Raw genomic sequence first — 24,256 nt, 5'->3', positions numbered from 1 at the left:
GATTCTCTTTGCAGCTGTATCTAATCTTCTATTTAAATTCAGCTTGCTGTTTTCAATGTTAATGACTATATCTTTTATTCTTCAAAGTTTTATTTGTTTTTTCAAATATGCATATTATTTTGTTCATATTCCTTATTTTTAATGATTTCTGATTCATCATTTTGTCTCTATTTTACATATTATCTTTTTTTAAGCTTGTTTTCTTTTTTTTTCCATGTTGTGTATTAATTCTTCTTTTTATTACCTGCTGGATTTCCCTGCGATAACTTTGTTTTTTAATTTATAATTTAATTGGGAACTTATGTTCAGATATATATATATATATATATATATATATATATATATATATATATATTTTTTTTTTTTTTTTTTTTTCCCCCCTGTGGGAGACCCATGTGTCCTGGAAGTATCCTTGCAGAGTGGTTTTGAATTTTTAGCTGCTAAGATCCTTGTGGTCACACTAATTCCAAAACAAATTTTGCCTCTATTTACTATTTGGGGTTTTTCTGAATTACGATAATAATGTGAATTCTGGTCATCTACTACACGTGCTTCAAGCTTAACATTTTTCTATTTCTTATGGTGACTTTGTTTTCTCACTCACGGTTATATAGAAACTTCCATGAGATGGAGAATGAAGTTTTATCTCCTTTTTGTGGATTCTTTTTATGTTCCTTTTTATAGAATAGCATCCAAAGTTCCCAGCCTTATGCATGGGGCTTAGTTACAGCTCAATCTCTATCTCTCTCTCTCTCTCTCTCTCTCTCTCTCTCTCTCTCTCTCCAAAGCCAAGTCTCTTGCCCTTATGTGGTTATAAAAATCTCAATCACTAGCTCATGTGACCTATATATAAGACCAGTAACCCTGTGGATGAGTACAGCATTATCTCTTAATGCTTTTGCCTCAATTTCTTATTTTGTTTCTAGCACCGAGGTATTTCTTTTCATACCGTTAGCACTCAACATAAAGCCAAGCACATGGCTGATGTGAGAAAGTGTATATATTTAAAAGACTATGTATTAGTTTTTTTCTAGTTTTAATTTAGCTAGGATTTGTCGCACTAAGGAAGTCCTGCAACATGAGCTCAGTCTGACATATTGTCAGAAGTTGCCCTCTCCCAACATCATGGACTCTTAATTTTCACCTAGAGCCAAGATTGAAAAAATATGCAGATAACTTCAGCATTGCTTCCATAGGATCCCTCTGATTTTGAGGCACTGGTCAAGAGACAGTGCTGGGTAAAGTTTTACTCCCACATAACGTTTGCTTAACCAAGTAGCAGTCATAGTTAAGGATGCACATTCATCTCAGTTATGATTTAACTTGAGTTGCGGTCACACTACATTTATTTTTTATTTGTGTCACCAGTACCTACTGTTATGGTTGGCAAATTCTAACTGTAACAACTAACATTTATTGAGCTCCTACCTATATGCCAGGCACTGCTATTAACACTTTACATATGTAATTCTGTTTTATCTTTACAACAAAGAATTGAGGCACAAAGAGGTTAAATAGCTTGCCGATGGTCACATAGCTAAGAAATGGTGGGCTCAGTATTCAAATCCAGGCATCCTGATAGATGAGCACTTCCAATGAGCACCTAAATAAATATCCACTGGATGAACAGGGCTGTTGAAGGTATTATTATTACTATTGTCATCACCAAATTTGGACGAGATGAATGCCTTTGAGAGAGATCCTCACTGGCTGTGAGTGAATGGGAGGTTGATGGACAAGAGAACCTGGAGGCAGAAAGCATGTTAAGGAAGCTGTGTAGGAATGTGCCTGGCCCAAAGACTTACACTCTAACTAGAACTATGGCAAGTTTCTTTTTTCCTTCACACAGAACTCAAACACATTACTTATGCAGTTGATCATTGCGTAAGCTTTTCTTTGAAATCTAGTTTTTCTCCTTCTGAACTCTTCAAGCCTTACTTAGCATTGTACATAAAAGATTTAAAATGAGGCAAGTTAAAAAAAATACTATCTTTAGTAGCATCATATAGATACAGTGCTCTGTATGGTGGAGAGAACATTTTTTTTAAATTTATTTTTATTTTTTATTTAATTTTTAAATTAAAAAAATTTTTAATGTGTATTCATCTTTGAGGGAGAGAGACAGAGCGTGAGTAGGGGAGGGGCAGAGAGAGAGGGAGACACAGAATCTGAAGCAGGCTCCAGGCTCTGAACTGTCAGCACAGAGCCCGATGTGGGGCTTGAACCCTCAAAGCATGAGATCATGACCTGAGCAGAAGTCAGAGGCTTAACTGACTGAGCCAGCCAGGTTCCCCTTTAATTTTTTTTTTTAATGTTTATTTATTTTTGAGAGAGAGAGACAGAATGTGAGCGGGAGGGGGGCAGAGAGAGAGGGAGACAGGCTCCAGGCTCTGAGCTGTCATCACAGAGCCCAACGTGGGGCATGAACTCACCAATCACAAGATCATGACCTGAGCTGAAGTCAGATGCTTAACCAACTGAGCCACTCAGGCACCCTGAGAACATACGTTTTTTAAAATCAGCCAGTTTTGGGGTCAAATCCAACCTCCACTGCCTACTGTGCCTCAGTTTTCCCAATTGTAAAATCAAGAGAACATACAACGAATAGGGTTGTTATGAAAACCAATTTGGATAATGTAACTGGGGGAGGGGCCTTAAGACAACAATATTTCTGAACCTTGATGGTGGAAAGAGGGGACACACCGGACAGCAATTCTTTTCTTATGCCCCACTGTATAAGCTTGGGCTTGTCTTTGGGACTAGGTCTCCCTCAGTGCGGATGGGGACCACTGCAGAGAAGTACGGCCAAGTAGTTAAGAACCAACTACAGAGCCAACTGACCTGGTTAAATCCTGCTCTGCTCCTTGCTGGCTGTGTGATGTCAGACAAGTTATTCAGTCTCTCTGTGCCTCAGAGCCCTCATCTGTCAAACAGGAGTGAAAGTAGACACTATCTCGTATGACTGTTACACAGATTAAAGGAGCTAATCTTTGCGCAGTACAGTGCCTGGCACTCAGCAGGTGTGATGCAGGTCTACTAAATAAATGAATACATACATAAATACAGAAATAATTTAGTCATTCAGAGGTAAAGGCAAATGGCAAGATTCAAATGCATATACTTTAGACAGGATGGTCAAACTTCCTGTTTAATAATTACAGGGCTGTCTTCATCACAGGTGATCTGTCTCTAGAGAGTTGTTTTTACCTTTTAAAAATTTTTTCTACTTCCTCTTGTGGGGTCCTGAGGATGGGGAAAAACAGAAGGGGGCTGGAATTATAAATATAGGAATTTTGAAGGAGGATTTTTGTCTGGGTAGATAAGTGAGCCCCTATGTCATGCCCTGAGGTCAGCAGCTATGGGTGACAGTGACAGGAGTGGGTACCTGGGAAGGGGCAGGGCTGATATGTCCTAGAAGCAGTGACAACAGATGTCCAGCTACAGTGTAGTGTCCTCATGTCATTCTTACACTCTGATCAAACACATCTGGCATGGCAACCTTGTGTTTGCTGTGCTTTGGGGCTTCAAGGAGGACCCTGCATCTACTCTGGTGGTGAGGTGTGTGTGTGGCAATGTGCAAAGTGGTCTGAGAGATTGGACTATGGAGACATGATTTCGATGCAGCCAACATGAATGAACTTAAATTCAGAAGGCACCCCAGAGGAAAGCAAATGGGTTTTGGGAACATAAAGCTGTCTTTGGGAACTCTCAGAAATGCCTGAGAAATTCCCTGGCCTTCCAGTAAGTTCAGGATGAGTGCTTTATTATTTGGTTATTTACAAATAAAGGCTTGCTCTAACATTTTGTAAAAGATGGATATACAATGTCTATCCTTACAGCAGCCAGCACAGTGCCTAGCGCATTTTCTTCCCCTTATTTTTCTGATATTTTTGGTGGATTAAGGTATGTCCAAGGCACCCCACAGTTAGAACCAAGAGGGTGGCGTCTCCTCTAGCCCTGTTCCTGGGCCCAGAGTGGCCTCCATAGCTTTGCTAGGCAAGTCAGCCTCACCTGCCTCTCCTGACTGGTGTTTATCACACCCAGGGCAGTACCACCCAGAGACACCTGTTCCCTGACAAGCAAGCAGATGTAGGAACGCAGTGTCTTCTGTCAGGATGCTGAGCAGAAGCTTTCTCACTGAGCCATCGGACAGCCCTGACAACTGATGCCAAGGGGACTTCATCGGGAAGTGCAGAGTCTGGAATTATCTGGGTTTCCAGACAGTGACTTGGCAGGTGCTAGCCTGCCCAGCTGGGTTCGTGCTTACCTAAGCATTTCCTGCAAACTAAGAAAAAAGTCTCTTCCCCCTTCCAGACAAATGACTCTGAATAATTGTTCTGATTCATTTCCTCTGGCTGGCAGGCGTGGCTCTGGGTTTTTTGTTTTGTTTTGTTTTGTTTTGTTTTTTGACAGGGTTGACAGCTTGCGAGCCTGTGAGCCTATGGCCAACCTCTCCTGGTGCTACCAGCTCTCCCTATCCTATTGCTAACAAGTGTCACAATGTGTACTGCCTTTGACAAGGCCTGCAGGTTGCATTATTCAGCTGGCATCTGGGAGTTTGTTGGATCTTGATTCAGCTCCTGGTGGACCCCAGGACCTAGGGCAATGCTTCCTGAGTTGTGATATTTGCACAATAGTCACTACGTAACATGTTTTTCAGTGGTGTGAGGTTTGAACATTTTACCATAGCACAAAGATACCGAAATACTGTTTTTCACTCGATGGGGATTTTTACTCGAAAGATTTAAGGGAAAAAGTGAGCCAATTTAAAGAACACTAACAATATAATAGTTCTGGGAAAAGGCACAAAGGCGATATACGAATGAATACGTTCTAGACAAACATGACTCAGAGAGGATGCTGTACTATGTATACAAATGAGGAATTTATCCATTCATTTATTCATTCACCAGCTTTTTGAGTACCCACTATGCTAGGCTGTTGTGGAGATGGGGAAGACTGAGTGGTGATTGCACAGGAATCCTGGCCCATGGCTGGCCTGCATAAGCATTAGTGAATTGTTTGGGGATTGGGTGACTGGTATTTAACAATAACAAGCTGTAGGGTCAGGTGCTTCTAAAAAAGATCTGGTATCCGAGACCTAAAATAAGATAATGTTAGAGGCTGGTTCCTAGAGAACTCAGATATCTTCAGATAGATATAAAAGTATGGTTCCTTGAGCCCAAACTGAGTCACAGACAGGGCAAGACCAATCCAGTAAGGAGCTTCTGAGGGCCCTATTTACTCGAGGGCTTCTTGCACTGAGTGAGGAAAGAAGGAACTTGGTGTATGGGTGTCCCCATTTTCCCAATACGGTGTAGGACACCAGCATTTACTGGTGCTGCCTGCAGGACAGGTAGGGCACTGCACAACTCTGGAGGACACCAGTCTCATCTTAGACATCCATCCGCACCCAAAATGTGGCAATTTCCAGAAGAATGATAGTAAACTGTCTCATTCTATGCAAATCAGTATCTTATGACCATTTTCTGGTAGATGGAAGTACAGTGTCTTAAGGAAGAGGCACCTTTGGCAAATGCCCAAGCAGTTTCACACCAGGCATTGTGTTCCTTTTCCAGGTAGACCTGGATTTGGTCTACCATCAAAATTCTTGGCCCATTTTCTGCTCATGGCTCTGCCTTGCCCTTTTAGCATTGATTGTTTTGAACTTTTAAGAAGTGATTAAGCAACAGTCTGCTTTCTCCCCCTGAAAGATGGGCAAAAAAGTCAGGTAGATAGAGATAAAACTATCACCTTTATTACCGATGAAGCTGGAGAAAAACGGACCAGGCCTGATGTAACGTGGTCTTGCTAATTAACCCCGAGTCCGACGTGCTTATTTATCCTGACACTGGCACAAATTGTTCATAGTCACATGCGTCCCCTGATAGGGGCAGCAGAGAGCAGATGAGAAGACACAGGTGGACAGATCCCAAGTAGCAGAGATAGGGGGGGTTTGAAACCTCCGTCACAAGTCATTTTGCCTTCTGTGGGGAAAAAGGCCGGGAATGTTGTTCCAATGTCCCTACTATACACAGTGATGTGCAGATTCAATGTCATCCCTACCAAAATTCCAATTGCATTTTTCACAGAAATAGAGAAGACAGTCCTACAATGTGTATGAAACCACAGAAGACCCTAAACACCCAAAGCATCTTGAGAAAGAAGAACAAAGCTGGAGTCAACACACTGCCGGATTTCAAACTATACAAGAAAGCTATGGTAATCAAAACAGTATCTTATTGGCATAAAAAGAGACACATAGATCAATAGAACAGAATAGAGAGCACAGAAACAAACCCATGCATATACATATGGTGAATTAATTTATGACAAAGGCACCAAGAACATACAATGGAGAAAAGATAGTCTCTTCAATAAATGGTGTTGGGGAAACCAGATGTCCATGTGGAAAAGAATGAAACAGGACTCCAATGTTACACCATACATAAAAATCAGCTCAAAATGGATTAAAGTCCTGAATGTAAGACCTGAAACCATAAAACTCCTAGAAGAACACAGAGGAGGTCAGCTCCTTGATGTTGCTGTGGGCAATGATTTTTTTTATTTGACATCAAAAGTAAGGGCAACAAAAGCAAAAATAAACAAGCAGGACTACCTTGAATGATACTCCTCTTTTATAATTAACATCTTTTTTCATACAGAGAAGAAGCAACATTTTTACCTCAAAATTATGTCCTGACCTCCACTCGGCAGGTAGCTCCTTGCAGGAAAGTATCAAGACTGGCAGGGGAGAGAAAGAGAGAACATAAGAGAAGAAGAGAGGGCACAGTCATTTCCCCTGGACATTCATAATTGACCCTCCTAACGATGTGAACAACATAATATTCGCAACCAGAATCGTATGTTGAAATAACCTTTTCACTTAATTCCTTCTTGCTCTCCCCTCTTTCTTTTCAACAAGGGCAAAGTGCTGAGCAGAAGAGAATACGTTGTAATACGTTTCCTAACAGTGGGAGGATGTCCCATACTTCTACTTCTAGGGGTTTGTGGTGGGGAGCGGAAACCCAGAGGTCCCATGGGACTACGTCCTCCCTGACCTTCCAATTTTTCAGTGTCTCACCCTCGTATGGGAGAGAGAGAAAGGAGAATGGGGCAGATCAGAGTCCAGAATCCTTGTTCTTCCCTCACAAGCCTGGGTACCTCTGCCCCTAAATAGCAAAGGGATTACATGCAGCGGTGTTTCCTTTTTTTCCTTTTTAATGTTTATTTATTTTTGAGAGAGGGAGAAAGCACTAGCGGGGGAGGTGCAGAGAGAGGCAGGGTACAGAGGATCCAAAGCAGGCTCTGTGCTGACAGCAGAGAGCCCAATGCTGGGCTCGAGGGCTCAAACTCACAAACCGTGAGATCATGACCTGAGCCGAAGTCGGACACTTAACCGACTGAACCACCCAGGAGCCCCATGAGGCTGTATTTCTGAGAGAGCGAGCATGAAGGATTCAGCTGAAAGCTTTTCCAGGAGATGGTGAGACACAGAGGAGGGCAGCCAGCATGGGCCGGACAAAGGCACAAGTCCAGAGATTTATTCTTCTGTGGCTGCACCCTCTGCTAGACAGCATTAGACTTACAGTAGTCTCTGGGGGGTCTCAGTGTTGTGCTCAGGCAATTTACAACTTTCTAAGATTATCCCTCAATACCTGTTTCAGGCTTAGAGGAAAGAAAAAAACAGGGTCACTGACAATTTGGGGCGGGGTCAGGACAGTGCGAAGCTTACACCGTACTCTCTTCAAAGGAAGAAGGAGGGAGGCAGGACCTAAATTCTCTTCCCCTTTCACTCTACCACATTCTCTCATCTGAATATACTCTGCTCACTTGCTCTTTGCTGACTCTCTACTCCCCTCCTTTTCTTTCTTTAGTCTTTTTTATTTGGTGCAGTTTTTCATCTCCCTTGATTTCCCCACATTTTCAACAACCATTAAACCAAAACGAAAAATAAAGCTGACAAAAGAGCAGACAAATATTGTTTTATAACCTAACCTCTGAGCTTCTAACAATATTAGCATAATATCTCTCCCTTGAGAGACAGTCATTTTGAGAAAACAGCTCGAGCTGGCAGCAAACTCCGTGAATTCCATGCTGCCTGAGCTGTGCCTGACCTCACAAATCCAGAACTGGCCTTTCTTTGTCCCTTTCCATTAAGAGAGGTTAGAAGTTACCCCCCAAGAGCCCACGGTCGTAGAATTCAGGATTGAATTCAATCCACCATCAGCTGGATGATCCCAGGGGTTATCAGCCCTTGCAGAACGCTCCACAGAAATCAAGCTTAGCACAGACTTTTATTAGAAAGTAATCATAAAGTTGTCTCTCTTCTCAGGACAAAGGCTATCTGAGTAGGAGGATTTCACTCTTTTATGAAAGCTGTTCTTGAGAACAACTGTCCCTGGTGACAGTGGGGAGTTTGACCTTAACTGCCTCTCCAAGCTTCAGGCCAACCACCTGCTCCGTGGACAGGCTGGGCAATGAGTCCAGCCGGTGTGGCGTCTGAGTTCTGGCAGCTTGCAGAAAAGCCTCCAGAACTGAGAACAGCAGAGGCCCATTTCCAACAACGGCTTAATGCCTTCCTAACTTAAGGAATCCCAAATGGTGCTCTCCAAGGGGGTTTAGGGAAACAGCACTGGATTTGGAATCTAGAAGATATGGAAGATGTGGGGTCCCTTTCCAAATAAATGCCTTATTGGCTCATACTTTTGTTCACCGACGTAGTCAATGCTTTTGGATCCCCATTCTGTGCAAAGCACTATTCTAACTATTTGGACAGCATAACTTTAAAAAAAGCTCTCAATATTTATCACATACCAAATTCTCCTGAGGAGACTTGCTTTTAATTTTTTTTTTAAATGTTTATTGATCTTTGAGAGAGACGGAGCATGAGCTGGGAGGGGGGTGGGGAGGACAGAAAGAGATGGAGACGCAGAATCCAAAGCGAGCTCCAGGCTCTAAGCTGTCAGCACAGAGCCTAATGTGGGCTCCAACCCACAGGCTGTAAGATCGTGACCTGAGTCAAAGTCGAACGCTTAACCAACTGAGCCACCTAGGCACCCCAAGGTTATTTTTTAATGTTTATTTTTGAGAGAGAGGGAGAGGTGGGGGGAGTGGCAGAGAGAGAGGGAGAGAGACTCCCAAGCAGGCTCCACACTGTCAGTATAGAGCCCAACATGGGGCTTGAACCCACGAGCCATAAATCAAGAGTCTGACACTTAATCGACTAAACCACCCAGGTGCCCCTCCTGGGTGGGAGGGAGATTATTAATGATGCAGGTTCCTTGTCACAAATACTAGAGACTTTAATTCAGAGAAACTTGGGTGAGGTCCTGAGCTTACATCTGTTACACCTCAGATGTTATCCCTTTCACAACTCTTACCATTTTGAGTTTTTAAGAAACTATTAAAAATTTAACAATAATTTCCCATTGTGTTAAAACCATTTTTACTTATGCCTCTTATAAAAGCCCTGCATTATCTATATCAAGTATGAGGCCTCATTCGTTTTTATACTTCTATATCCTCTTGTATATACTAAGTACTTAGGGTTGGCTATGTGGAACTGATCTGACACAACACAAGGAAGCCAAATCAATGTCCAGCAACTTCTCATTGTGCCTAAGCTTGGTGAAACCAGAGAAATTCATATGAAAGATGGGCACCACTAGACTCTAGAAAGAAAATCTTACACGCAAACACTTCAGTAGGGAGCACTATCTGAAGGAAGTAGGAAGGAAATGGGGTTGTGTGACAACGAAGAACAGAATGCATTACTGAGCTGGCCACAGCTTTTTAAGGGGCCAAAAGGTTACTTGGTCTCCAAGATCAAGCTCAGAGAGGCTGCCTAAAATTACTGTGTCTCCAAATAGTCAACAGGGAAAAAGGGAGAAGAATTTATCTACTGGATTCCATCTCGCATATTAGCTAAACATGCTGGTCACTGGCTGAATTGTGTCCCTGCCTCCTTAAATTCATCTGGTGTAGCCCTGACCCCAAGTACCTCAAAACGACTGTATTTGGAGATGAGGCCTTTAAAAGGTGATCAAGTTAAGATGAGGTCATTAGGGTGGGCCTTCATCCAATATGACTGGTGTCCTTATAAGAAGAGATGGGGACACAGACACACACAGAGTGAAGACCATATAAAGACACGGGAAGAAGTCAACCATCTATAAGCCAAGAAGAGAAGACTCAAAAGAATCAACTGGACAACACTATGATCAAGACTTCCAGCCTCCAGAACTGTGAGAAAGTAAATTTATGTTGTTTCAGCCACACAGTCTGTGGTCCCTTGCTATGGCGGCCCTAGTAATCCAATATAATGCCCACAGGCATCAACTCCCCTACATTTGCTGGGAGCAGCAGAGGTATCGATGGAGGGAGGCACAGAGCATGAGGGGGGGCCTTTGAGCACTTGAAAATCAGAGACCACCCCCACCCACACCCCCTGTCTGCCTGCCACCTGAGGGGCCTGGCCAGGTGAGCCCATGTGCACACAAGCACTTAGTGCCAATGGGAGTGAAACAGGGAAAGCTTGGCATGCTTGCCAGGCTTGAGGCAAGGGGCTGTCAGGCTGTGCCTGTGAGTGATAAAAGGGCCATGAACAGTAGACCTCTTGGCAGGGTGGGCAAAGCACCCTGAAAATGAAGACTGAGTTCAGCAGAGACCAAAACCTCTCCTCTGTGGTTTCCAAAAATGCAGTTCAGCCTGGTGATCTTCCCAGAATGTCATCAGTTACATGGGACAGAAAAGCACCGGTTAGCCAATGCAAGGATGCACACAGATCAGGTTCCACTGGTGACTTTCTCTTGTAATTTTCCAGGAAATGGGACAATTGACAAATTTATTTTCACCACTAGATGTCACCCTTGTGCCACCCAGGCTTCCGTCTTCACTATGGCTGTGTTAAACAGAGGGGCAAAGATCAGGGTCCCAGAGGCCTACGGAGGCTTGAGGTGGGGTGGGGTGGGGTGGGGTGGGGTGGGGTGGGGGCAGGGTCAAGGACCAAGGATGAGAAGGAGTTAATGGGAAAAAGACAGACTCCTGGATTTGGAGCACACACTTCTGGGTTACTTTACAGCAGTGTTTCTCAACTTTGGCTGCATACCAGAAACTTCTGGAAAGCCTTAAAACAAAACAAAACAAAACAAAACCTGAGGTCTGAGTCCCACTCTCAAGATCCTCTGTGTAAATGGGTTGGGTGTGTGGGCATGGGGAGCTTTGAAAGCTCCCTAGGCATTTTTCAAAAAATATTTTTAACTGTTTATTTTTGAAGAAAAGAGAGACAGAGCATGAGTGGGGTAGGGACAGAGAGAGATGGAGACACGGAATGTGAAGCAGGTTCCAGGCTCTGAGTTGTCAGCCTAGAGCCCGATGCAGGGTGAACTCACCAGCTGTGAGATCATGACCTGAGCTGAAGACGGTCACTTAACCAACTGAGCCACCCAGGCGCCTCACCCTAGGCATTTTTAATGTACAACCAAGATTAAGATGGGGAATCACAGCTGCAGGCTATTATTGTGAATCCAGATATTGTATGTAAAGCAAATATCCATCAATTGAATCATCGCTGAAATGCACTCTAGGAACTTGCTTTCATGAGCAAAACAGAATAGAGGAAAGTCAGTAGAACTGACCTTCATACTATCACATCTTCCTATGTTTGAATTCCACTTGAAAGATATCTAGTAAGTGCTTGTTTTAGGTCACATTGTGTATGGGTTACACAACACACTATGGCTCTGAAGAGTACCAGTGGAGGAGGCAAATTACTATAGATTTCCATCTGCTACCTATGTAGTCGTCAGCTCTGGAAAGCTGGGGTTGTGGACAAGAACCATAGAAAGGCACTTCAAACTGGGAACTGTAAAGAAAAGAGGTGACTAGATACACAGTGGTCTTTTTTGGGCATATGTTCTCTTGCCATTATTTTTCCAGAAGGACACTCGTAGGCTTCCAACGGCCATCACACTAGGAAAGTTTGGAATGCAGTGACTACAAAGAGTAAAGGTTACAAAGAACTACTACAAAGAATAACGAGGAAGAATAATGATGTAGTCACCATGTACTCCTCCTGTTACCTGCTAACTAAGGAGCCCACACAGCTTCAAAATGCTGGATTGCTTGATACTTAAGACACACACGCAGGGGGAAGGGACAGACACATCCTTATTTTCCTGGAGCTAAATATCAAGAGACATCTTCCAGCCTGTTCTACACGGTTTGCAAAATTTCCTTAGATCTCATTTTCTTGGTCTTCCATTTCTAAGATCCTCCCATTTAATTTCTTTTTTTCTAGACCATCTGCATCTATACAGGTATAACAGAAACCACAAGCTGATGCCCTGAAACTGAGTGGAATCAGCCCTGAGCATCCTGCATTGTGAGCACCACACTCCTCTTCAGGCTTATTATGATGAGGCCCCTCCAGTACTATGATCAACACCCATCCACGCTCTCTCCTGTCTATAGAGAGAAAAGACTAAAAATTTGACAATGATTGCCTCAACTAAATGGAATTTGTTAGAATATGGAGTCATTACTTTCAGGGGGAGAAAAGCTGTTTTTTTCCTTCTCCCCTCTACTCTTTATGGTATTCACTCCCACCCAAGTCAAACTGGGGGGGGGTGCTCTGAAAGGACCACTTGTAAAGCCTGTGTGTACCTGAAAGATGAAAGCCCAGCATCCCTTTGCCCTGTGGACATCTGTTGGAGTAGTGGCTTTGCCATCTTCCCTCCACATCTGTTTTTCCTCCCATCTTTATTGAGCTTTAATTGACAAGTAGGAATTATATACATTTAAGGTATATAACTTGATATTTTGATATATGTATACATTGTGAAATGATGACCACAACCAAGGTAATTAACACATCCATCACTGTACATAGTTATCATTTCCTTCCTTCCTTCCTTCCTTCCTTCCTTCCTTCCTTCCTTCCTTCCTTCCTTCCTTCCTTCCTTCCTTCGTTTGTGTATGTGTGGTGAGAACGCTTAAGATCTACCCTCTTAGCAAATGAGTGCATAACACAGAATTGTTAACTATTGTCACCATGCTATGCATTAGATCTCCACAAGTTATTCACCCTACAGAAGTGAAACTCTGTCCTCTTGACCAGCATCTCCCTGTTTCCCTCCTCTGTGTATATTTGAGTAAGGGAAAAAGGAAGAAATGGACTGATGGCAGGGGGAAGAGAGGAGCTGGTAGCAGAGCAGCCTGCATCCTCACTACCTGGTGTGGGTCTCTTGGAAATCAAGAGTTGGCCACAGGTGAGACTGTCTTGCCAGCAACCCTCCTTCGCATCTGCACGGATCCTGGCCAACAGGTGAGGCTACCATAGTAATAAGGTACTCTGGAGTATGTATCCCCTGGGGCAGGAAGGAAGTGGTTGTTTGGAGAAGGTCAAGTCACAAGGTTCTCCCACATCAAGAAACCATGCAGTGAGGAGCCCCATGGACTTCCAGAAGCTCTGAAATTTGCACCTCATATGGAAGTCCACCATAGCCAGGGAAGAACCATCAACCAGACCTGTGAAGAAAAAATGATTTTACCACTTTCCTTGAATTCCTCCTTTCAGATCCTGATCTTGGAGAGGTCTGAAGCATCAGAAGGAAGAGAGAAGAGGCATGAAGGAGAAGCAAAAACAAAAGGGTCCAGTCCCCAGTGAGCAAAGCAGGTCTTGGCTGATGGAGAGAGGAGATACTTTGAGTTGGATATAAGAATAAGATTTTAGACTGGCCTAGCTGGCCTGGACATTTTAACATGGGCAAGTGTCTGGAAAGCTGTGACATCTGCCCAGTATGCCACAAAGGAGCAGGAAAGGAAGAGCCAACAGCACTTGTTTGAAGACTGATGGGCAAAAGATAATAAAAAAATTTTCTCTTGTACCCCACCAAGCACAGGCATATCTCATTGTATTGTGCTTCACAGATACTGCATTTTTTTTTTTTTGTAAATTGAAGGTTTGTGACAACCCTGCATCAAGCAAGACTATTGGTACCATTTTTCCAATAACATTTGCTTACTTTTGTGTCTCTCAGTCACGTTTTGATAATTCTCCCAAAATTTCAAACTTTTACTTTAAACTTTTTTTCATCATCATTATTATATTTGTTATGGTGATCTGTGATCAATAATCTTTGATTTTATTATTGTAATTGTTTAGGGGCACCACCATGAAGTGTGCAAATATACAACAGTGAATTTAATAAATGTTATGTTCTGACTACTCCGAGTGTCTGTTCCCCCTTCTGTCTGCCTCCCCTTGGGCCTCCTTGTTCTCTGAGACATAACAGCATTGAAATTAATAACTTTATTTATGTTTATGTCAATATAATTTATGCCAATAAATAACCCCACAAAGGCCTCTAAGTGTTCAAGGGAAAGGAGGAGTTGCATGTCTCTGGCTTTAAATCAAAAGCTTGAAATGGTTATGCTTAGTGAGGAAGACATGTTGAAAGCTGAGACAGACTGAAAGCTAGGCCTCTTGAGCCAAACAGTTAGCCAAGATGTGAATACAAAGGAAAAGATTTTGAAGGAAATTAAAAATGTTATCCCAGTGAACTCACAAATGATAAGAAAATGGAAGAGTGTATTGCTGATATGGAGAAAGTTTGAGTGGTCTGGGTTTAAGATCAAACCAGCCACAACATTCCCTTAAGCCAAAGCCTAACTGAGAGCAAGGCCCTAATTTTCTTCAATCTTGTGAAGATGGAAAGAGGTAAGGAAGCTGCAGAAGAAAACTCTGAAGCTAGAAGGGCTGGTTTATGAAGTTTAAGGAAAGAAGCTGTCTCCATGATATAAAAGTGCAGGGTGAAGAGCAAGTCTGATATAGAAGTTGCAGCAAGTTATCTAGAAGGTCTAGCTAAGATCATTAAGGTGGCCACACTAAACAATAGATTTTAGTGTAGATAAAGCAGCCTTATATTGGAAGAATATCCCATCTAGGACATTCATAGTTAGAGAGGAGAAGTCAATGCCTGGCTTTGATGTTTCAAAGGACAGGCTGACTCTCATTCGGAGCTACAGCAACTGGTGACTTCAGGTTGAAGCCAATGCTCATCTACCATTCTGAACATTCTAGAGCCTTCAGAACGACACTAAATCTGCTCTGCCTGTGCTCTAGAAATGGAACAACAAAGCCTGGATGGCAGCACATATGTTTACAACATGGTTTCCTAAGTATTTTAAACTCACTGTCGAGACTTACTGTTCAGAAAGAAAGATTCCTTTCAAATTAGTACCACTTGTTGACATTGGACCTAGTCATTCAACAGCCCTAATGGAGATATACAATGGGATTAATGTTGTTTTCATGACTGCTAACACAACACCCATCCTACAACTCATGGTTCATGGAGTAATTTTGACTTTTAAGTCTTAGTATTTAAGAAATACACTTCGCAAGGCTGTAGCTGCCATAGATAGTGATTCTTCTGATGGACCTAAGCAAAGAAAACTGAAAACCTTCTGGAAAGTTTTCACCGTTCTAGATGTCATTAAAAACACTTGTGATACATGTGACCGACGTAAACAGGAGTTTGAAAGAAGTTGATTCCAGGCCTCATGGATGATTTCAAGGAGTTCAAGACTTCAGTGGAGGAAGTAACTGCAGATGTGGTGGGAACAGCAAGAGAACTAAGATTAGAAGTGGAGCCTGAAGATGTGACTTCATTGCTGCCATTTCTTGATAAAACTTTAATGGATGGAAAGTTGTTTCTTACGAATGAGCAAAGAAAGTGGTTTCTTGAGACAGATTCTATTCCTGGTGAAGATGCTATGAAGATTGTTTGAATGACAACAAAGAATTTGAAATATGACATAGGGGCACCTGGGTGGCTCAGTCAGTTGAGTGTCCAACTCTTGATTTCAGCTCAGGTCATGATTTCACAGTCGTGAGATTAAGCCCTGTGTCGGGCTCTGCACTGAGTGTAGAGCCTGCTTGGGATTCTCTCTCTCCCTCCCTCTCTCTCTGCCCCTCCCCGGCTTATACTCCCTCTTTCTCCAAAAACATATAAAGAACATTTAAAAATATAAAATACTGGGGCACCTGGGTGGCTCAGTCGGTTAAGTGTTCGACTTCAGCTCAGGTCATGATCTCGCAGTCTGTGAGTTCGAGCCCCGCGTCGGGCTCTGTGCTGACAGCTCAGAGCCTGGAGCCTGCTTCAGATTCTGTGCCTCCCTCTCTCTCTTCCCCTCCCCTGCTCATGCTCTGTCTCTCTCTGTCTCAAAACTAAAAATAAAAAAAACATTAAAAAATTTTTTTAATAAAAAAATAAAAAAAAATATATAAAATATTATGTAGACTGAGTTGATAAAACAGTAGCAGGGTTTGAGAGGATTGACTCCAACTTTGAAAGAAGTTCTACAATCCTATCAAACATCATCACATGCTACAGAGAAATCATTCATGAAAGGGAGAGTCAGTTGATGCAATGAACTTCACTGTTGTCTTATTTTAAGGAACTTCCACAGCCACCTTAGCCTTTAGCAACCACCACTCTGATTGGTCAGCAGCCATCAACATAAAGGCAAGGTCTCCCACCAGCAAAAAGATGACAACTCATTGAAAGCTCAGATGATGGTTAGCATTTTTTTTAAGCAATAAAGCATGTTTCAGTTAAGGTATGTATATTGTATTTTTAAACATAATGCTATCTTGCACTTAAAAGACTATAGTATAGTGTAAACATAACTTTTGTATGTACTCGAAAACCAAAAAATTCATCAACATGTTTCATTGCGACATTCACTTATTGCAATATCTGTTTTATTGCAATTGTCTGGAACAGAACCTGCAATATCTCCAAGGGAGGCCTGTATAAGTGTTCTGAGTTTTCAGTTAGTTGATAACTTTTGCTAATTATCCAAGATGTAACAGTCTTGAAGTGGGTCTTATCATACCCTTCCCTTATGATCACCCTAGTCCCCTCTACATTCGTGGCAGGAAAGTGGTTGTTCTTTAAGTCTACTGAGGGACAGGAGTGCTGTGGAAATTTAAGAGTTGGGTACGAAAAAAACCTGAAGATTAAATACTTGGAGATAGATTTTAGAATTCAAATTGCTCTCTGTGGTCCACTGCGCTTGAATGAGTTTTTCCCTCCCTTCTGATGATTGAGCAGGACATGTTGCCTGGACAGTCAGAGGAGGGAATTCAGGCACATACTTAGTCCTAGATCTGAGTCACTGGCATGTCTGGAATTCACTAGAGATTCATTGATGGCCCCACTGGAACACTGTCAACTGACTACCTGTACTCAAGAATAGAAGTGAATCTTTTTGTGCATCCTGCGTGGCTCCCTATCTTCAGATACACCTGGGGATTTGGACATATAAGAGAACGCAATCAGAAAAGCACATTACTAGGGAAGGGTGAGTTGAGAAAAGCTGGATTCTCCCTTGTGTGTTCCCTCCCTCCACATCTCACTTGCTCCTGGCACATTCACTTTGTCCTGGAAGCTGCATAATGAGGAAAATCTATCTTCTTTCAAGAAGAGACAAATCCCTCTTCTGTCTCTAGAGGGTGCTCAGAACCCACTGATCTAGACTCAAGCAGCTTCAGAACATGACGTAAAGAACACTGAAGAGCCAGAGCAGGAATAACACAAAGAAGAAGCTGAGGGAGCCCCTCCTCCCCGCCCAAAAAAAAAACTCACACCACCACCAACAAAAAAACCCTCAAAAAACAAAAAAAGACCAAAAACCAGAATATAGAGCAAAATCCTCCTCCTTCTGAGGAAAGAATCCATGACCATTGGTTCTCTGGTTTGTTGGTCCACAGTATTTCAGTGAGCACTTGGCCTTCACCCAGCAAGGAGCTTTGTAGACTGAAAGGATCTCTACATTCTTCAGTGCCAGACGCCAGAGGGACAGCAGTATGTAAGAATGGAATAAATATAACTACCATTAAATGTATATCCATTTTGTGTGTTACTCTCTTCAAGACGCTTTACCCACACACTATTTCTTATCCTCACAGCAACAAGGCGGGATGAGTTTTATTACATTCATTTTTAGAGACATGGAAATTCAGTTGCAGAGAAGGTGAACAGCCTGCCCCAAAGGAACACAGTGTTTTGGTACCGGAACAAACTTCAAATCTACAGCCTCTCCAATACACCACTCAGCCCTTTTCTCAAGGTCTCAGGAAGTCCATAATTGAGTGAAGTAGGTAATGATTTACAGACATGATGCAAAATAGCAATACATGATACAAATATTTAAATGCAGCACATGGAAGATCTAAAAGTAAGAGAATTTCAGGGCTACCTGACCTCAGAGGCCATTCAGTCCACAACACAAATCAAGGAGTCGATTTTCATCGCATATTGTGAGGGGCCTCCCCAGCTTCTGTTTGAATGACTCTAAGGAGAAGGAATCCACTACTTCACAAATATTATCCTTCCACTGATGAACTACTCTGTCAGAAAAATCTGCCTCCTGTGAACCCAAATCTGCTGCTCTGAAACACCCAGCAATATCCTAAAGCCATCCTTTGTAGCCACACAGTACGAGACTATTCTTCATTTTAAAAACATGTTTGCTTGTTTGTTTGTTTTTGTTTAGAGACAGCGTGCTCATGAGCATGAGTGGAGAAGGGGCAGAGAGAGAGAGAGAGAGAGAGAGAGAGAGAGAACTCCAAGTAGGCTCTGCACTGTCTGCTCAGAGCCTGATGCAGGGCTTGATCTAGCAAACCATGAGATCATGGCCTGAGCCAAAATAAAGAGTTAGATGCTTAACTGAGTCACCCAGGCACCCCCAATCTTCATTTTCTATAGCAACATTTCACAGGCTGCATGCCTATGAAGCTGGCCCTACTCCTAGAATTTCTCATCTCTAGGTTAAAAAACAAAATCCAAGTTCCTTTTCTATTGCCCTTTATGGTTCAGGTTTGAAGTTTTCCCACTATTCTAGTTGTCTTACTCAAAACACATTCATAAAGGTGGCACCAAGAATGGGCAAATATCTATTAAATACACACATAAAACAACTCTTCTGTGTCCCACTCATTGCAACCCCTTCCCAGACACCCCTCTATGAGTTCCTTGTGCCTTTCTCAGAACAACTCCTCTTTCTAGAACTAAAATGGCATTGTAGGGGCGCCTGGGTGGTGCAGTCGGTTAAGCGGCCAACTTCAGCCAGGTCACGATCTCACGGTCCGTGAGTTCGAGCCCCGCGTCAGGCTCTGGGCTGATGGCTCGGAGCCTGGAACCTGTTTCCGGTTCTGTGTCTCCCTCTCTCTCTGCCCCTCCCCCGTTCATGCTCTGTCTCTCTCTGTCCCAAAAATAAATAAAAACGTTGTAAAAAAAATATTTAAAATAAAATAAAATAAAATGGCATTGTAGCTTGTCTGGGTTGTAATTATAATTTCACATCTGTTTCCTTAACAAGAATTTGAAGGCAGGAACTCTATTCATCTTTACAGCCTTAACACTGTATCTGGAACATATTGGGTGCTCAGTGAATGTTTCAGCTGTCTTATGGCAGAGATTTTGTCTATTTTGTTCACTGATGTGTTCTCAGCACCTAACCAGAGCCTGGCTCTGGTTCTCAAAAAATATTTGCTGAATGACTGTGTGGATAACTCAACATAGTGTTCCAGAAAGAAAAAAAAAAACATTAAATCATAAATTATTTAAGTGATACCTGCTGAGCATATACTATATGTGTAGCATTATTCAATTCAAAATAATTCTATAAATGCAACCTAACATGGCATTCCATTATTTTCACTGTTCAATATGTTCAACAGTCTATGTTGTTTACAATAAAGACAAGGTGTTAGTCTTTTTTTTTCTTCCCAAGAGTCCTCGGTTAAGCCATCCCTCTCACTTACCTTCACAACAGTGTGTGGAGGTCTAGAGGCAATGTTTTAAATTTATTTCCAGCACAATTCAACTTGCTCTTTTCTTCCCTTCATGCCAGGCTATTGATAGTTTTGTCAATCCCAATTCTATTATACAATCCATTTGTTTTTCCCTCAGCCTTGGTGCATCCTCAGATTTGATTAGAGGGCCATCAATGCTGTCATATGAGACACTGATAAAAATCTTGAATGGGACAAGACCAGACAAACCTGGAGCTCCTTCACAGAGATCATTTTTCTACGTTGACATTGATCCATTAGTGAGCATTGTCAGGACACAGCCATTCAGCTTTCATTCCACTCAACGATGATGCCATCAATATTTGGTCGTTTGTTCACAGAGGCATAATGAGATTAGTAAATGCCACACTAAAACCCACATGCCCTGTGACTCTAGTAATCCCCCTCAGTAATTCACTTAGGAGCAAACAAACAAATAAGGCAAGTTTGGTATGATTTGTTCTTAGTAAACCTCTGATGTTTCTTTGTAATCACAGTTTTGTTTTCTGAGTCCTTGTGTACCATCTTCTTGGTATTCTTACCTAGAAACTCTCCTAAAATTTCCATCAAGCTCATCAATGGTAGTTCATGACATCCATTTTCCTCCTGTATTTGAAAATGGAGACATTTTCCTGTATCTCCGGGAATCCAGTCTCAATACCCCCATGATTCCTAAAGCTGTTCAAACAAATTAAGCTTCCTTTGAACCTTTACATGTCAATAAAAAAGGAGGGGAGGGGTATAACCTGAGAAAAGTATTTATAATATCCATGACTGAGGGCATTGTTTGTATCATTTGTCCAACATCCTCTCCTTTGATAATCTGCATCAGACTATCTGCTGGCAACTCAGTGCCATCACCTGCCATTTCCCCTCTGCGCTCTGTGTCACAGGGGCCAGAAAATGTGAAAGTAGACCACATATCCCAGAGTCCCTGACAACTAGTTTGCCAATGTGAGGAATTTTCACAAAATTTGGAAGACTGGAATGAATAGAAAGATAGATGATAGATAGATAGATAGATAGATAGATCATAGATAGTCACTGCTCCTTTGGAAACAGAAGATCTGTGGGTTGCAGCAGATGTGAGATTTTGAGTAGCCTCCAGGCATTTTCTTGCCACTCACCCACCACTGCACTGAAGATGTTTGTAGTCACCGCCAGCAGCTTCCTGCTGAGGCCCTGCGCCTTCCTGATTGCTTGAAAACTAGCAGCTTAACTGAAAACTAGCTGCCATCTTCCTTGGCTTTCTTCCCCTCTGGCTCTTACTGTAGTTTTATAAGCATCTACTTTTCTATATAAAATCCCTTACTGCTGGAGCGCCTGGGTGGCTCAGTAGGTTAAGTGTCAGACTTAGGCTCAGGTCATAATCTCACATTTCTTGAGTTTGAGCCCCACGTTGGGCTCTATGCTGTTAATGCAGAGCCCACTTTGGATCCTCTGTCTACTCTCCCTCTGCCCGCCCCCAAAAGTAAATAAACATTTAAAACCCCTTACTGCCCACAAAATAGGGAGTGTTTCCTGTTCTTCTAACCAAATTCTGATATAGGAAGCAATCCACCCCCACTCTATGTGATACTCATGGAATTGACAAGCAAGGAATCTTTTTTTTCCTACCCCAAGAACAGGTATGTGCCTCAGACTTGCCAATGTACCCCATCCTCTAGTACAATGATTGATCTAGAGAGAAGTATCTAAACCAAGCAGAGAAAATCAAGAGTATTTTAAGTTTTGCTGTTAGGTCATTGGAAAACAGATTTCCCCTCATCTGCATAATGGACTGTATGGATATAGGGCTGGGAGTGCCCGTGGGTATCTGACCTGCTTCACAGAAAGATCCTACCAGAAGATGAAGCCAACACAAGAGGAAGGTGGATATGAAATATAGAAAGAAAAGTGTTCTGACATCATGGAAGCCCCTAAATCCAGATGATTCTGAAGCCAGATGTGTCCTGGGACTTCCAGTTTATATTGTCAATGCCCTCCGGCCAAAGATCCCCAGTGACATACCTGTAATTGAACAAGTTGGGGTTACTGATGATTGTGGTAGAAAATCAGGGACAGGAGGAACAATGGACCTTTTCAGTAAAAGGACTTATAAAGGACTTAAAAGATTTGGCTTTGGTTGGGTGATTTGGGAGGGTTATAAGGAAGTAGGTTTTGCTCTGAATTAGAGAATGTCAAGAAGCAGGGGTTACTTTCTGCTTGGATATCTTAATAAATCTTATCTATAGGAAGGGAAGACAGGAGCAAGATTTAAGGGGTAATTGGAAAAGAAGCAGAAGTTACTCACATTACTGAGGATGTTTGGTTATTTTTGTAGTGATGCTTTTATCTTGTTCCATGATAGTTACAGAGTGACTTCACCTACTATTGGCATTTCTATGAAATTGAATGAGTTCAACAGGCCTAGCTGTGAGTTTCAAGTTGGCTCCTAGAACATCAAGACCTCTCTGCCAGCACCTGGCTAACTCATAGACATCAGGATTGCTTTTCTTTTTCTCAACATGCACTCCAGTAACACATGATGTTTACTGAATGCCAACTATTTTACAGATACTCCTGGATATCGACATTCTCTGAGAGAGACATATAATATGTACACAAATAAAATGTAATGGGTAATTACAGATTTGGTTAGGTTCTATACAGGAAGGAACTAAATAGCAGGACCTTCAAATAGCAAGTAACTTCCAGTGGCCACTTTAAGTAAGATGGTTAGGGAAAGACTCATTGGGAAGGCGACATATGGACTGAGACATGAAGCATGAGAATGAGGGAGATGTTTCAGGCAAAGGGAATAGTAAATGAAAAGTCCCTGGAGTGGGCAAAGCACTGGGAAGGACTCAGGAGGGACAGAAAGGAGATTCACATGCCTGGAGGGAGTATGGGGAGCAAGAAGGAGGGGAGGCCAAATAAGAGAAAGAGTCAAGAGGCCAATTATGGCATGCCTTGTAGGTTCTCAGTAGGAACATTCCATCTTCCACCCCTGTGTCTCCACAGGATGCACCTGGAGTAATAGTTCTGGGCTCTTCATCCTTCCCCCACTCTTCCTTAGCAGGAGGAGTGATTTATCCAATGAACCCCAGATTTAGGAAATGAACCCCAGCCTTTCCTCTCTCCTCTTTAGCATCTAAAGTATCTCCAGGGGAGAGCTATTCTCGGTTCCTCCTTGCCATAGATCTTATACAGTTAAACCCTTAGGGAGGAAGCCTGAGGTTGTCTACATCTGCCCATGAGCCTATAATCAGACTATTTCTTGGGTGCTGTCTTAGTAAGCCTCCTGTATTAGTGCCACCATAACAAAATACCACATATTGGATGGCTTAAACAACAGAAATGTTCTCACAGTTCTGGAAGCTAGAAATTCTAGATCAGTATGGTCACATTCTGGTAAACCCTTGGTTTGCAGATAGCCATCTGTTTGAGTGTGTTTACAGTCTTTCCTCTGTGTATGTTCATGTCCTGGTCTCTTTTTATTCTTTGTAAGGAAGGGTCCTGCCCTTATGAATTCACTTAACCTGATTTAGCCTTTAACAACCCTGTCTCCAAATACAGTCACACTGAGAGTCAGGGCTTCAACATATGAATTTTGGGAACACAACTCAGTCTATAATTCCCTCAGATTTCAACTTATTTTTCCACATACTAATGCCATATACTCCAAACAAATGTACGAAAAATATTCACCTATAGCTTCATCAGTTCTGAATTCAAGTGGAGAATGAAAATAACATTTTCCAGACCACCAAAAACGCTCACACAGACCAAGGTAAGGCATAAGAACAGGAACATTTCATGTAGTGGAACACTTCAGAGTTTCGGCAGGAAAACAACACAATCTGATTTATAAGGATTACTCTGGCTATTGTGTGGAATATCTATTTTAAACCACTAAGTCTTTTTTAAACCTATGTGACAAAGCTCAGTTATAAGTCTCTTAAATTATTGTATTTTGTCCTTACTACTACTCTATGAGATGGATGCTATTAGCTTCATTTTTGCAGATGAAGAAGCTAAGATGGAGGCAAATAGCCTACCTAATGTCATGTAGTCTATATACTACAACCAGAAATCACACCCACTACATTTACCCATAGTTAAAAGTGAAAATCACACAGAAACAAGTTTATATGCTTGTTTCAAAAATACAGAATGGGGCACATGGGTGGCTCAGTTGGTTGAGCACCCAACTTTGGCTCAGGTCTTAATCTCATGGTCCATGAGTTACAGCCCCATGTCGGGTTTTGCGCTGATAGCATGGAGACTGCTTTGGATTCTCACTCTTCTCTCTCTGTGGCCTCCCCCCACTCATGCACTCTCTCTCTCTCTCTCTCAAAAATAAATAAACATAAAATAATAAAAAAAAAAAGTACAGAAGAATGCAAG

General features: G+C 42.2%; 1 long non-coding RNA gene across 5 annotated transcripts in view; it reads right to left on the bottom strand.

Annotated features, from left to right (window-relative positions):
* The window catches only part of LOC109501772, a 114,231-nt gene that overhangs the window by 25,386 nt on the left and 64,589 nt on the right, over nucleotides 1-24,256 (bottom strand). For all 5 annotated transcript variants that reach the window (XR_006601084.1, XR_006601085.1, XR_006601083.1 and 2 more), the window contains one exon: nucleotides 6,686-6,744. This is a non-coding gene — a long non-coding RNA (uncharacterized LOC109501772). The remainder of the gene's footprint in view (nucleotides 1-6,685; nucleotides 6,745-24,256) is intronic.

This window comes from Felis catus, chromosome B4, assembly GCF_018350175.1.
Source record: "Felis catus isolate Fca126 chromosome B4, F.catus_Fca126_mat1.0, whole genome shotgun sequence".
Lineage (NCBI taxonomy): Eukaryota > Metazoa > Chordata > Mammalia > Carnivora > Felidae > Felis > Felis catus.
This window is presented reverse-complemented; position numbering and strand designations above follow the sequence as displayed.